The following is a 16,763-nucleotide window of genomic DNA, read 5'->3' on the forward strand; positions in this document are numbered from 1 at the left end:
GTTTTGATGACGTGGTGGTTAGTCAGTTAAGCAAAGGACACTTTACAGCACAGGTAGTTATCAAACTGACAAATCGTAACAGATTCTGAAGTAAGTGTGTGATTCATTAAAATCTGCGTGGAACTCATACAATGGTCCCAATGTTTCACTTTCGATATTAAATTTTTTAAAATATGAATGGTGACTCTCTTCCAATTTGCCCTTTTATTATAACAAAATTCCTATTGAAATTAACCTCATGAAATTCCTATATGTTCATCTCTCGATGCCCAATATTTTTCACACTCTACTTGTGGCATACCTTTTATATTTCCTGTCACAATGAATTGATCATACAGAGGATGCTACATATCCAACAACGTATATATATGGATATCACTTCACTTTCACCTTACCCTTCACAGCACCCATTTCGCTGTACAAGGGATGAATCACAGGCACAAATAACAGCGAAAGGTATGAAAGTTTTGATTTCATTCTGCCTAAACTGGGATCATCCGGACGAATTTTACGATCAAACATAACGGACGCTTAGGGCTGTTTCCTGAGTTTCATTGATAAATGTTATACATGTTTAATATAATCAATACCATACAAAATGTGCAATATCAGTATAAAGAATTTATCAATCACACAGACTAAGCCTCATGAAATCTTCAATATTTCCTTTCACCGACTTACGAATACAGTAAACAGCGGGCCATTTCAGAGACAGACGCATTTTTTAAAATGCATGTTTCACTGCTTTCAAAACTGAGCCTAACCACCGAATGAGTAACATTCCTTCCTCCTGCTACTGCGGAATTCCCGTGCTCGAATTTGGAGCAGGTGGCCGAACACCTTGACATTTCTTACGACGTTCCTCCGTTTCCTCAGCAAAATGGCGAAATAATTGTATATCTGGGCCAATATAGCTTTCTTACACATTTCTAAGCGGCCTCCGTAGTCTAGAGGTAACGTTCCCACCTCATGACTCGTAGTACGCTGGTTCAAACCCGGCGGAGGTCGTCGAATTTTTAAGGGCGAAAAAATTCAGGGAACAAGTCCTCCGGGAGGGACTACAAGCCGTGGGTCCCGTGTCGTAGCTTTACGGCACGTAAAAGAACCTCATATCTCCAAAGGAGGTCACTGAGCCAAATTAACGGACGTTTCCCGCCCAACAGCAGTCTCTAATACCTCTGGTAGATGGGGAAAGCATTATACGTTGTGCGTTCAAGTTCTAAGGTCTCCGATTTTTTCCTCACACAATAATCATACAAAAAATTTGAAACTTCTGTCACTTTTCAACGTAATCTCCCTGCAGCCGTACACATTTTTCACAACGTCGACGCCATGATTCCATGGCCGCTGCGAACGCTTCTGTAGGAGTCTGCTTTTGACCACTGGAAAATTGCTGATGCAATAGCGGATTGAAAAACGGCATCCATGTCTCATCCATTGTCACAGTTGATGAAAAGAAAGTCCCATTCATGCCTTCATCATTGCCATGCGTGCAGCCTTGTGGTCATCCGCAAAAATTCGTGGAACCCACCTGGAGGACACTTTCCGCATTCGCAGGTCTTCATGCAGGATTTTGTGCACAGATCCCACGGAAATGCCAACTTTGGGGGCGATGTTTTCCACGCTCAATCGGCGATATTCCAAAACAACTTTCTCAATTCGCTCGACCATGTTGTCAGACCGGCTGGTGCGAGGCCGAGATTGTTTTGGTTCGTTGTCACACGACGTTCGGCCTTCTTTGAACTGTCGCGCCCATGAACGCACATTTTTCACATTCACACCATCACCACATGTCTCACTCAACTGGCGATGAATTTCAATGGGTGTCGCACCACGCAAGTGGAGAAAACGAATGATTACTCGCTGTTCTTGTAACGAAAACGTCGCCATTTTAAATATCAAAAACACTCCTCACACTCGCCGCTACCACTAGTGTTCTGTGTGCCGTAGAGTTCTGCCATCTCTGTCACGCATTCACAAAGAGTGCACACGTATTTTAAACAAAACCGCATGTGTCTATCTGCTCCCAGTCCTGAGAAAAAAAATCGGAGACCTTAGAACTTGAACGCCCCTCGTAGATACGTCTCAGCTAGTAGAGCCGGTCTCGCTGGCTAGGCGGGACTGATGGTAAGCACCAGTATCGGTAGGATATAGAGACTGGTAGAAATCATAGAGGGAAGCACAATGGACTAATAAGGTCTCAGTGCATGGGGAAACCCACCCTCTCCAATAACTAATTAACTACACATTTCTACTTAATTAACCAATAATCATCACATCATTTTACTGTATATAGAAACTGAAGGCGTCGACAAAGGGGTCACAAATAAATACCACATTCAAAATATTATCATGACCGGAATTATATATTGCCTCAGAACTGAGTATGTGACATGTGAAATTACCTAAAAATTTGGAGCAAAAATTTACACCGTTTCATTAGTTTTACAGCAACACTAATTCAGATAAAACTAACAAATTCATTAAGTTAGTTGATAAGTATAGAAGAATACTTACGACGATATTAAATGCATTTCAGTGTTTTTTTATAACCAATTATAACTAAATCTGATGATTGATTGCGGAATTATCCCACAACATATTAATATTCATTTATAATATAATTAACTTGGGCCAGCTGTTATGAATTTATATATCATGAATATTCGGAACCTCTGCATATATAAAACAATTTAAATATACACAATTAACAGATCTACAATAAACGGAATTTCGGTATAACATTGCTAATCTTGGACTATACAAAATGTTGAAAAAAAAAACGTAATGTGAGGTAAAATTATTCTTTTGCGTAATTAATTAATCAATATGTCGTGAAGATGGAGGGGCAGGCGATAGCGTAGTTTGTTGATGCACTATGCTACAAGCCGGAAGGTCACGGATTCAAGTCCTGATGAGGTCACTGGATTTTTTTCAATTTACCCCTAATCCTTCCAGCCGCACTATGGCCCTGGGGTCGACTCAGCCTCTAATAGAAATGAGTACCAGGAATCTTCCTGTGGGTACAGGACGGCCGGCGTGTAAGGCTGACAACCTCACCGCCGTCTATGAATCGAAAATGTGGGAGTCTCGACATCTCACAACCCTATGAGCCTTCACGGAATCTTACAGGGATAGCTTTACTTTACTTTTATGTGAAGATAGATCAGGGAATGGAGGTATAACTCCACTATTCTTGACCTCAACACTAGACAGAGATTAAGTGGTCAGCTCCACGCCTCAGCCGCTTTAGCCCTAGGGAAATAGCTCCGTGTATCAATTTTATACGAGGCTGGCTGAGCTCCTGGGCCAGCCTGAACGTTGTGGAGGAAAGAAAAGTCCCTTTCCCTTGCTCAAAATCGAAACCTCATTCCTCAGCCGTCGAACCCGCTGTCTAGTCACTGTACCGCACGAGATACGTCTCCTGTTTCCCAGGGCATATCTGTGTATCACAGAACTCACTTTCAGTTGCCAAGTGACCAGCCGGAATTCGCAGTGCAAGATGGGGTGCATGGCCAGTCAGGTGCCGTGAAAGCGAGTTGGGTACGGGTTGGAGGGGGGGGGGAGATGAGGCAAATCAATAAACCGAATGCCGCAACAAAATACAGGAGTAGATATAAAAGTATAGAGGCCACAAATTTTCTGCTGTGTGAGCATAAAACCATTGTGTCATGTCAAAGTTTTTTTTTTTTAAATGGATGTGACACACACATATACATCTACTACAAAAAAAAAAAGGTAAAGGCATTTCTACTGCAGAGGGTATTGGAAATTGTGAAATGTGTTTAAAAAAACACTGCCCACAGTTAAAAAAACATTTTTACCAAAACACAATTTTATTGATAAACACATATAATATTTTTTTTTGTTAACCACATTTCGATTTTACTTATGATTAATTAACTATTTTCCTTCTACCCTCTAATTAAATGCAGAGCTAGTATCTTAAAATAGGCCATGACCGATTCCTTCCAAATACTATTCCATGTATTATCCACTTACTTATGGAACTGAGCCCTTCTTGAGGAGAAGCCAAATCTGCAGTTACTCAAAAATTTCCCAAAATTTTATGGAACTCGAAAGTTCATTTCCTTGTTCACAAGAGCCCTCTACCTGGTCCCTATCCCCAGCCAGATCAATCCAATCCATACCATCCCATCCTATCTCTCTAAGATCCATTTTAATATTGTCCACCCACCTACGCCTTGGTCCTCCGACTAGTTTATTTCCTTCTGGCTTTCCCACCAATATCTTATATGCATTCCTCTTCTCCCTCCATTCGTGCTGCATGCCCTGCCCACCTCATCCTCCTTGACTTGATTCTAATTATACTTGGAGAAAAGTACAAGTTATGAAGCTCCTCATTATGTATGATCCACTATCATTCGAAAATGACGCAATATTGGCCCCGAATTATTGATAGAATTATAAATAAACTACAAATAAATAAATCCTTTTGTTAAACCTTTGCTTCACTCAAGCAAATGTGTACGTATTCAAGGTAAACAAGGAGGGCAAAGGAATTCGGGGATACAAAAAATACTATCGCGTGACAAGGTATCATATATGAAAAATATAGCACTGAAATATATTTCTGTATTCGGAGTATTGTGGCGGTGCTTCTATTGATTGGAATCGAACCGTCGGATCTCGTATGATGGATAGGGGAGGGGGGGGAACACCGTCCGTTCAAAAAAATAAAGAAACATCATTCAACAGTTTTAACAGACTTTTACGTTCCTATATACATTCATGCAAGGGTTGTTACGCGCTACGTAGAGCTAATTCCAACCTCTAAAGCGAACTACAGCAAAAAATGTAATCAAGATAATACAGTTAATAGGTGATTACTAAAAGAATTTACATAGTCCTGAACTAGAAAATGTGTGCACAATATTTTGAGACACACCAAAATAAAACAATATTGAACTATGCTGTTAATTATAACAAACAGAGTGATTAAGAAGTCAGTAAATTATGTTTATAATTCAATGTTATCCTTATGAGGCATAAGTATTGTTCTTGGTGCATGTTAATTGATAACAGTTATAATGGATCCTTCCAGGTAAATTCCGGGATCGTATCTCGATTAATCCACAACTATCTCGTTTCAAAATCCTTACCATTTTATCAGGCACACACCATCACATGTTGCATCCACTGTAGGAACGAGGATACGTCATCGTCACTTAGTGACGTAGAAGCTTACGTCATCATTAGAAAGTTGCAGTAATCAATTTTAAACACACTTCCGGCATTCACACGCCTATGGTAAATTCAAATATGCATACACAGGGATTTTTCTTCTGTAAAGTTGCCTACATAAGGAATAACGTAACCTTTTTCGTAGAGTGGATGGACTTTACTATCAGAAGCGATATATCTCGTTACTGGTGGAGCCACAAAATTATATTTCCAATGGTGTTCTATTTTAGGTCCAATGAGGCTGGGTCCCTTGCTACTGTGACCTCAAAGCGCACACTGAACCAGCTTACAGATTAATAGTAGCGTTAGTTCAAAGACAATTTGCAGGGGAAAAGCCTGTCCCAACGGCATTTGGTTCAATACAGACCATACATGGATTATCATGGGGACCAATCTATACCACTGCGATGGGAAACCGGCGATTAGCCGCCCGAGGTATGGTATCTTCTTCATTTTCTAACCAAGTCTCTTTTCATATATTAAAAAAATTGTCACTACAACGTAACTGGGGCATCTTCAGAATTTCCAGTGGTGTAACATGTCGCAGAACTTATATGAAGCACATGTTCTAAAGATATAGAAATGCTAACTTATCCCTGCGCTTAACTAATTAAGTACCAGGACACAAAGACATGTGGGGAAGTGTAGGTATAGCTCCATCATTCTTGACCTCGGCAGTAGATTGAGACGAGTGGCCAGCTTCACGCCCCGGCTGCTTTACACTCCGAGGAAAGAGCCCGTGTAATCCAATGGATATAAGTTTGGGTGGGTCTCAGAGCCGGTCTGGATGCTGTAGAAAAGAGAAAATCACTTTTCCCCGCCAGAAACCGAACCCGGATTCTTCGGCCGTCCAGCCTCTAAGAGTTATGAAAGAAATTAAGGCTGTCGACGTAATTATTTTAATTATGAAGAAATCATTTTTGAATTAGGTAATTCTAAAGGGTGGAGTCATGGGACATTCTTCACACCCATATAAAAAAGAGGGTAAAATTATAGTTAAAGCAGGCCTTTATCCGCCGGTGTCTCATCCTGGGCCCCGTAAAATCCAAAGAGAGTCCATGTGGGATTTGTGGTGAACAAAGTGGCACTGACACGAATTACTCGTTGAGAATTTCAGTTTATCATTCCACAAACGATCCTGTATTACATATACCAGCCGGCACTGGTAAAATGGGGCTCAGTCCCCACTTAAAGCAAGAATAAAAGGTAAGGTAAAGTTGTCTCTGTGCTTAACTAATTAAGCACTACGTCATGAAGGGGTATGGGGGAGCGGATGTATAGATCCACATTTTCTTGACCTCGGCACTAGTTGGAAGTGAGTGGTCAGCTTCACGCCCCAGCTGATTTACCCACGGGGACAGAGCCCCCGGCACCCATTGGATAGGAGGTTTGGGTGGCCCCCAGAGCCGGTCTGGACGACGTGGAGTAGAAAATTCTTGATCCCACCGGGACTCGAACTCCGACCCCTCGGGCGTCCAGCCCGTAGCCACTCAATATACTGACTGCACTGAAAATTCGTACCCTTATCAGAAAGGTCAGGAGGTCAGTCCTGGTAACCTTCAAACAAAAAGGTGTAGTCTTTCCCTCCCCGATTGAAGTGTTCACCTACCTTCTGCTGTGCTTTCCACTGTACACCACGTGATCACAACACTGAACCCAATAGATGTAACTGAGTTACGGTTCTATCCAACTGAAAATCAAATACTTTACTTTCTACATTCTTTGTGGTATACATTGACTTAAGTATCTAAACTAGACATCATTGGATGTTACGCCGAATCGTATAGAATTTGAAAGGAAGTGGCTTGGCGTAATCAAGGTCCCAGTAGCGCAGTCGGTACAACGACTGACTACGGGCCGGACAACCGCGGGTTTGGAGTTGGAGTCCCTGTACAGTCAAGAATTTTCTCTTTTCCATGTCGTCCAGGCCGGTTCTGGGGCCCATCCAGCCTTCTATCTAATTGGTAAAGGGGGCTCCTTCCCCAGGGGTAAAGCGACAGAGGCGTGAAGCTGACCACTCATCTCAAACCAGTGCCGAGGTCAAGAAAACGTGGAACCATACATCCACAGTGATAAATTTCATTCATTCATTCATTCATTCATTCATTTTAAAATTCCATGAATCCTCTCTGGTCACAATGTGCCTAGGCTGTAGAACATGTCATGTTACTATATGTACTATCATAACTAATGTAAGTAAATGGTTATCATTGTCACAATCATGTTGTAAAAACTACATCATAATATATACAATTCGATAGCAGTCTAAAATATACAATTCATAAAATCGAAAAATTAGTATATAATAAAAATTCCATAGGTACAAACGTAAAATACTATTATTAATACCTTGTATTTAATATTAGTTTTAAAAATAATTCTTATACAGAATGGAAATTAAATTAACCATTTAACTTTATCTTTTCTTTTTGTACCCAGGAACCTGCCTAGTGGCAGTGAGGAAAACCATGAAAATTCTTAATCACATCGGTTACCCAACTGAGATTCGAACTAAGGACCTCTACAATACAACTCTAACAACGTACCAAACTGCTAGATGTAGTTTCAGCATAATAAAACTGATATGCAAAGGCGACGTTCTGGTATTCATAAAATTTTGTGCATCCCCTGCAATAATAAATCTTGTGTTCTGATCGGGGGAGTTAGAAGAGAAATATATGTATAAAATTCAGAGCATTCACAGCTCCTACACACACAGACACATCATTCTTCATGCCAGCGTTTAAACGCAGTACGGACGGACATTTCTAACGAGGTTGCACCGCAGAAGAGACATGAGTGTCCGTCACTCACTCACCCGCAGCACTGTACACTTCTCTGGTCCCCACGAATGTGAATAATGGATCCTCTGTACCACATACCATGAGCATCTTACTCCTACTGGAAAATATGATGGCCCTAACATAGTGCTGTAACATCAGAACCCACTGTACGTGAACACAGCAGGCATTTCACACACATGTAAACATGTCTACACGACCCGGCCGCTTTACCTCCGGGGAAAGAGCCCCCGATACCCATCATATAGGAGGTTGGGTGGGCCCCAGAGCTGGTCTGGAAGACGTGGAGAAGTAAGAATTATTAGCCCCACCGGGACTTGAACTCCGATCCCTCGTTCGTCCAGCCCGTAGTCAGTCACTATACCGAAAACGCTATGCCGGCTCCTTTATATATGTTCGTTGCACAAAGCACATAAAATGAAGGCATAAGGGATACACATCTAATATGTCACTACTCTTTTAACCTTGAAGATTTCAGCGATGTTCTTCCGAAACGTCTGTCGAATTCAAAGGGATTACACGGTGATACAGGTCAGAATATATAACTCTTCAAATAGATATTTGTCTGCACTTTTTAGTTTTCAGTCTCTTCCAGTTATAACTCTAAATCCACGTAGAAAATTACATGGAGTTAGCTTCCAAATCACCTTTGTGGGAGCAAACCTCACACAGACAGTGTAACTTATGACAACTGCACGAGTAACAAACAGCCCTGAGGATAATCACCAAAATGATTTCCACTGAGGACTCGTACACATCCGGCGGTGATTCGTCTACCCCTCGCGGACAGGGCGGTTCCAGATTTCCCTTGTGGCATGGACCAACTTCTTCAGGATCACAATATAAACCGCGAGTACACGTCTTCCCCTTTTTCGCCGTCCGTCTTTCGTAGAAAACTAAAAAAATTAGCTACCGGTGAATCACTGCAGCCTGGTTAGCTCAGTCGATGACGAGGCTACAAGCTGGACTACAGAGTAATCGGGTTCAGCAAGACTCGAATGAGCCAAATTCGACCTCACGCAAAATTTTCATAAGAATTAACGAATATTATGGAGCTGAGCCCTTCTTGAGAAGCCGCCAGTTGCGCAGCTACTCAAGAACTTCCCAACATTTTATGACAACCGAAGGTTCATTACCGTGTTCACAAGAGCCTTCCACCAGTCCTTGCTCTAAGCCACATCAATCCAGTCCATACCACACCACCCCATATCCCTAAGATCCATTTTAGTATTATTCACCCACCTACGTCTTTGTCTTCCCAGTGGTCTCTTTCCTTTTGGCTTTCCCATCAATTTGCTATATGCATTTCTCTTGGTCCCCATGCATGCTACATGCATTGTTCCATAAGGCATATACTAAAATAGAATATAAATTAAATATTAATCTATTTTTTAATGTTAGTGGGGTGGGACTAAGTCCCTTGTACTGCGGCCACTTCTGGCCTATTGTACCAGCCCCAGATGATAGGTGAGGGTGATTGTGGAGCAATTGGTGGAATGAAGATTGGCAGGGCAAACCGAAGTACTCGGAGAAAACCTGCCCCAGCGCCACTTTGTCCACCACAAATCCCACTTGACCAGACCCGGGATCGAATCCGGGCCGCCGCGGTGGGAAGCCAGCGACTAACCGCTTGAACTATGGCGCGGCCTCTCAAATATTAATCTAACTCATATATTTCTGTGCTTATAATTAATTATTTTCCGTGCTATATAACTCGTTTTTGTGTTTCTTTTTCTTTTCCTACACATCATACACACACCCGTAGATGGGTGGACAATATTAAAATGGATCTTAGAGAGATAGGATGGGATGGTATAGATTGGAGTGATGTGGCTCAGGATAGGGTCAAGTGAAGGGCTCTTGTGAACACGGTAATGAACCTACGGGTACCATAAAAGTCTGGAAAGTTCTTGAGTAGCTGCACAATTGGCAGCTTCTCAAGAAGGGCTCAGCTCCATGACTGAGTCATACACATACACGAAACACACGTACGATTTTGACTTAAGTAAAATTCAGGTTACGGCGCAAGACCTTTCGTAACGAACAATCACATAAGCTGGGGAAATTCTGCATATGCGGGCGCGTTACAACTCCTAGTGTAATGGAATGGGGAGCAGTTGGTATCACTGTGTGAAGTGCCATGTGTACCATAATGCAGGGACATCCAGTCCCATCCATTCCATGCATGTCTGTTTCGGCATTAAATATTAACAGCCTATGTCAATGCGAGGCGTTACGGACGGAAACAAAAAAAGAAATGACTGGGGAAAACAGATTCCTCTTATGCGGGGAGTGTTGCTGGACTGAAAGAGACCTTGTGGCTGGGGGAGTGGTCAAGGATGCAAGCGATTTGCGAGAGGCTGCAGACCGGGTTGTTACAGCTCTCGTTTCCACGATACACTGGATCAGCTCTAGACAAACACTGAATTAACTGCATATAGGAAGTATTCTCGGACCTGACGAGAATATGGTGTTAAGTAGGGCAGTGGTTGCAGATACATTATGAGATGGAAGTTATGCAATATAACTTATTCGTCTTCTTCTATGGCGCAAGAGCCCGATGTCGGGCCTTGGCCTCCCTTATCAAGCCCCTCCATTCCTCTTTATCCTGCGCTGCTCTCCTCCAGTTCCTTACGCCCATTAACTTCTTTGCATCTTCTTCCACCGCATCAATCCATCTAGTTCTTGGTTTCCCAGCACGTCTCTTACCACCTATTGTACTATATAATATTTTCTTTGGGATACGCTCCTTGTCCATTATCTATACATGGTCCAATATTGGTCCATAAATTCGTCTTAGGATTTTCCTCTCGAATGAATTGATGACTGATTCCTCTTTCTTGTTTCTTTCTGGCTTAGAGGTGAATGTAAATAAAACTAAAATGCTGATACAATCTAGAAGGAATCCAAGGCAATATAACTTAGCCTTATTGTTAATGTACTCTTCTCCAAGTATAATTAGAATGATCAAGTCAAGGAGGGTGAGATGGGAAAGGCGTGTAGTATGAATGGGAGAAAAGAGGAATGCATATAGAATATCGGTGGGAAAGCCAGAAGGAAACAGCCACTGGGAAGACCAAGACGTAGGTGGGTGGACAATATTAAAATGGAACTTAGAGAGGTAGGTTGAGATGGTATGGATTGGATTGATCTGGCTCAGGATAGGGACCAGTGGAGGGCTCTTGTGAACACGGTAATGAAACTTCGGATTCCATAAAATGCTGGTAAGTTCTTGGGTAACTGCAGATTTGGCTTCTCCTCAAGAAGGGCTCAGCTCCATGAGTGAATAAATTTGTTCCTTGGAATTCAGATATTATTTCGAATGGAATCGTGGATTTAAAAATCTTTCAAAAAAGTCATTCTACTGAAATAGCCTGCTTAGCACTTGTTGAGTTGGTAGACTTTCCTTTTAAGCTCACATGTTGGGGCACGTGCTATGTGAAAAGTAGGAATAATACTACTGTACCGGTCCATAAATCAGTTAGGTCTTCCTACGCTAAAATCTCGTCGAGGAAACAAAAATAGAAACAAAAAATAACCTTACAGTATTCACGATCATAGTGGCTAACAAACAAGATGTCAGCCGGGCTCTAAATAACCATAAGTGACCTACACACATGAGTCACGTGGCTCGGCCTGCAAGGCTTATTTCATGAAGACAAACTAAACAAAACCTCAAACAATTATAGAATATATTATTTTTTTATTATTGCTAGTGGGGTGGGACTAAGTCCCTTGTTCTGCGGCGACTTCGGGCCTATTGCACCAGCCCCAGATGATAGGTGAGGGTGATTGTGGAGCAATTGGTGGAATGAAGATTGGCAGGGGAAACCGAAGTACTCGGGGAAAACCTGCCCCAGCGCCACTTTGTCCACCACAAATCCCACTTACCAGATCCGGGATCAAACCCGGGCCACCATGGTGGGAAGCCAGAGACTAACCGCTTGAGCTATGGTGCGGCCAGCAATTATAAAAACTACCAGGTTCAAATGGTTAACGCTTAAACGTTGAGGAAATCATGTGACAGCAAATAAACTGGCCTTCTTTGTGTATTACACGTACCAGTTTTATTTTCTGGAATATAACGCCGTGACTCCCTCTGTGGTCTAGTGGTCAGAGTTCCTGGCTACAGATCCAGAGGTCCCGGGTTCGATTCCCGGCGCTACCAGATTTTCTGAGTAGTAGTGGGTCTGAAACGGGGTCCACTCAGCCTCGTGAGGATAATTGAGGAGATATTTCAAGATAATAGCGGATCCGGTCTAGAACAGCGAAATCAGCGGCCGTGGGGATCCGTTGCGGTGACCACGCGACACCCTCTATCCGCTAAATTTGGCACTAACTTCGCCGACAAGCAGCGGTCGCTCGGTCGGTATAGTTCCCTTGCGGACTACAGGCCACAGTTTTCTTGTTTTGTTTTTTTATATAACGCCGTGTAGTCCATTGTAAATCAACCGACGTTTCGGAAGAACATGAAGCCTTCGTCTTCAGCATAGAATTATAATATTCCAGACAAGAAATTAGCGTCAAGCAGGACTACACAATTTAATCCAGAAGATATGATTTTTTATAACCACCGCTGCAGGAATCTCAATACTATATAGGATAATACATGTATGAGGAATTCGAAAGTACTTGGTAGGAAAATGTGGTGGCTTAGTCGAGGTACTAGTCCAGCATTTGCTTGGAAGGACTGAGTACAAACACGGGCCATCCCTGTCACAACTGTTGTAACATAATGTAACGTGTATACCCATTGCTAGGCAACGGGTCGATAAACACATTCCCGCAACACACGAGCAAGCAACAATAAAACATCTATTGCTAAGCAACGACACGGTAAACATGCTTTGTCAACAATACAGGCTGTTTTTTTTCCGTGGGTAGGTGCAAAGTGAATATGAGGGTCGAGTTCCGAAGCTGGCAGAGAACCGTAGTCGAAACAAGATTGGGTGGTCTTCTGAATTGGCAGCTGCAGGAAATGGTAAGAGAAGAAGCAGACTGTGCCAAAGAGACGTCATGTGTGATCTGAAATTTCAGTGAGACTGATAAATCCGTTGGCAGGATACGACTAGTAAACACCGAGAATTCTAGTGCTTGTGCAACGGTGAAATAAAAGTATGTAGTTCAGCGATAGCGCTATAATCTCCTGTAGTCCCGAACTGTGTAAATGTATAAGTGTCAACAAATCCAATCATCCAAACCAAAACCCGTCTTATAAGTCACGCACAAACCCAACAATTGACAAAATCTTTAGTATTTCACCTGCTAATCAGGTTTGCTGATATTCTGACGTAAGACGCACTGCACAAAAAATAAAATATTTATATCATGAGATTATATTAATTTATTAGTTTATGGCATATTTATCGCGATGTCGATATCTCAGACAGCATGGCGTCAAATGACGCCCATGTCCCGTCCGGCATTCGCTAGGAAATATTGAATAAAACCAGGAAAATCCTGTGTCCCGGTCGAGATTCGAACAAGGCAACTCCGGAGTGCAAAGCAGAACCGTTCGAACTTTATCCAACAAAAAATTCCGACTAGTTGTTATGTAAAAATGATGTTAAATGTTATAGGCATATTGCCGTCTGTAACATGATGAATAGTGATATTTACATTTTGGATTTAATGGACTGTCCATTTTATCATTTTGTTTGTTGAGTTCTCCGCTAAATTAATTTACACGAAAGGTTTTACGGGTATAGGTCTGACCACTCGTATGCGAGTCCAACTCAAACTAAACACACGACTTTGATTTACATTATGTATCGCATTGACTTCCCAAACATATGGCGGCGAACATATGCTTCACTCAAATGTTATCTACAAAACTACAGTAAAGCACAGAGAATGCTGAAATGCTGAATGAAGATGGGACTGGTAAAAATAAATAACCTCTATAAGTCATATACTTTAAATATTTCTTCGAAAAATTAAAACAAATACATTTCTATAAAGATAAAGCAACAAAACGAACTCCGTGGCTTGTAGTCCGCAAACGAACTATACCGACCGAGCAACCGCCGCTTGTCGGCGAAGTTAGTGCCATCTTTAGCGGATAGAGGGTGTCGCTTAGTCTGCGTAAAGGATCCCCACGGCCGTCGATCACGGTTTTCTAAAACCGTACATTTCTATAAAGACAAAAGACTTAAACGTCATTCTGACATGTATAACGCAAAAACAAAAGTAAAGCTATACGTGTAAGATGCCGTGGAGACCCATAGGGTTGTGAGACGTCGAGACTCCCATATTTTCTAGACAATCGGTTCACAGATGGCGGTGAGGTTGTCAGCCTTATGCGTCGGCCGTCCTATAACCCAAGGAAGATTCGTGGTACCCATTTCTGTTAGAGGCAGAGTAGAACTCAGGGCCACTGTGGGGATGGAAGGATTAGGCCAATTGAAAAATCCAATTACCTCATTGGGAATCGAACCCGCGACCTTCTGGCTTGTAGCATAGTGCCTCAACCAACTACCTTACCGCGTGCACCATCATATAACGTTGTATTATAACAAAAACTGAGTACAAGAACAGAGATTCGAGACTTGTAGTGTTACAAAACCTGCTAGCATAGACGGTGATCCTGCCGAAGTTCGAACCGAGAACCTCCCAAGTATGAGTCTTAAGGCGCGACCACATTACTCGTGCTCGTGCTCGCCAGGCTTGTGCTCGTCGGGAGCCTCGTCTGGCTTTTACTTGTGCTCGTAAATCTTCGTCCACACTACTTCAGTTGCTCGCCAGGCTTCGGCGCGTGAGAATCCGTATATTTACTCGTAGAGTGTATAGGCTGTAGTCGTATTTTAATTTATTGGTTATAGTTTTTAAATTTAAAATTTAAAATTTGCTTGTCTCGTGACTTGTCACATCGTCCACATTACTCGCGAGCACAGCGAGTCACACGAGCACGACTAATGTGGACACGCCTTTACAGTGCTACCGCTATTCCACAAGCTATCCTTGTGCTTAACTAATTCAGTACCGCGCCATGAAGACGCATGGGGGAGTGGAGGTATATCCCCAACATTCTTCATCTTTGCACTGGAAGCAGGTGAGTTGTCAGCTTCACGCCCCAGCCGCTTTAACGCAAGGGAAATCTACCCTTCGGCTAAGAGGATAGGAGGATCCCAAAGCGGGTCTGGACGCCGTGAAAAAGATAAAAATCACTTACTCCTGTTGGGAATCGAACCCAGTCTTCCACTCCGTAGCGTGCCTCTCCAACGACTGAGCTATCCCGCCATAGCCCTCTAAATATTTAATTCTAAAGGTTTAATTTTAAATGCTCTCGACCTCTGCCATATGCGAGGTATGAAGAACTGAGTGTAATAAATAAAATGCGTTTTAATTAAAACTGCGCTCACTTCAGTAGCGGCCTATTGCATCGCTTCTTCGCTCCTTCGCTTAACGACGCTAAATGATGCGCAGAGTTTGTGAGCAGACTGTATTGAATTTAAAAATGGAAAACTGCAAAGGTTAGTGAGCAGGCATAGCTCAGTCGGTATAGCGACTAGCTACTGGCTGGACGACCGAGGGGTCGGAGTTCGAGTCCCGGTGGGGTCAAGAATTTTCACTTCAACATGTCGTCCAGACGGGCTCTAGGATCCAACTAACCTTATATCCAATGGGTATCGGGGGCTCTTTCCCCGGGGTAAAGCGGCCGGGGCGTGAAGCTCCACCTAGTGCCGAGGTCAAGAAAATGTGGATCTATACATCCACTCCCCCATACTCCTTCATGCCGTAGTACTTACTTAGCTAAGTATAAGGGCAACTTTACCTTTAAACTGCAAAATTTATAAAGAGTACTGTCTTTCGGGATATGGCACCGTGTAGTCTGTTAAAAATCAACAGACGTTTCCGAGGAATATATCGCCTCCATCTTCAGGGTCTAACAGTGTGAAAACTGGTGGCAACGCTTTCTCGTTGCTATCTTCTCAAGCTTATTCGACCCTGAAGATTAATTACGAGTTTGACCAATGTAGGATGAAATATATGTTGCCTGCTTTAAGTTAGACAAAGTTTTCATTCGGGTACCAATGCTGAAAAGTTACCACCTACCAACGCCCGCCACTTTGCTGTGGTTTCGTCTCCTGAAGGCCCTAATGGCGGGCTACGAGTGTCTGTCCGTCGAATGTATCAACACGCAACGTCTTCAGGTCTCCGACACACGGAGTTGCGTCAAACTGGGAAACGTAAAGCCATTCGCTTCTGTTGACCTCAACAGCCAATGACAATAGTTTCGTACGTTTCCATTAGGTCGGCAAAATGCTTCCAACTCTTTCTTAATGTTGGCTCAATATGTCGATATGAGACAATTTAAACAAAACTGTTCACGTCCTATTTGACAGCTGAAGGACCTCATTTTCTCAAAATAAACGTGACTGTATACCAATGTATAATATTGACCATTTTCTTTACGATGTTACATTCATGTCAACTTCATTTCGTTACCTTCCTTCATAATCTAATTGCTTTTGTTGAGTCCGGTTCCTTTGCACGTTTTTCGTAATTTTACTTTCTTTGTCTGCCATTTTCTTTAAGAGTTCACCTTCTTTACCTAGTCCAGTTCCTTTTTATTTCTATTTCCTAAATTACCTCACATCCTATTCAATTACTACCGGCAAGGCTCTTTCCCGGGGATAAGACGGTCGGAGCGTGAAGCTGACCGCTCGCATCCAGATATTGCCTAAGTCAACAAAAATATGAATCCACACATCCACTGCCCCATATTCCTTCACGGCACAATGCTTAATTAGTTAA

The 16,763-nt window shown here is 42.5% G+C and overlaps 1 protein-coding gene across 1 annotated transcript in view; it reads right to left on the minus strand.

The window, feature by feature from the left end:
• Positions 1-16,763, minus strand: part of LOC111869204 (teneurin-m-like) — a gene marked incomplete in the record, with an annotated part of 529,713 nt that overhangs the window by 512,711 nt on the left and 239 nt on the right.

The sequence above is a fragment of the Cryptotermes secundus genome, unplaced genomic scaffold, assembly GCF_002891405.2.
Source record: "Cryptotermes secundus unplaced genomic scaffold, Csec_1.0 scaffold481, whole genome shotgun sequence".
Lineage (NCBI taxonomy): Eukaryota > Metazoa > Arthropoda > Insecta > Blattodea > Kalotermitidae > Cryptotermes > Cryptotermes secundus.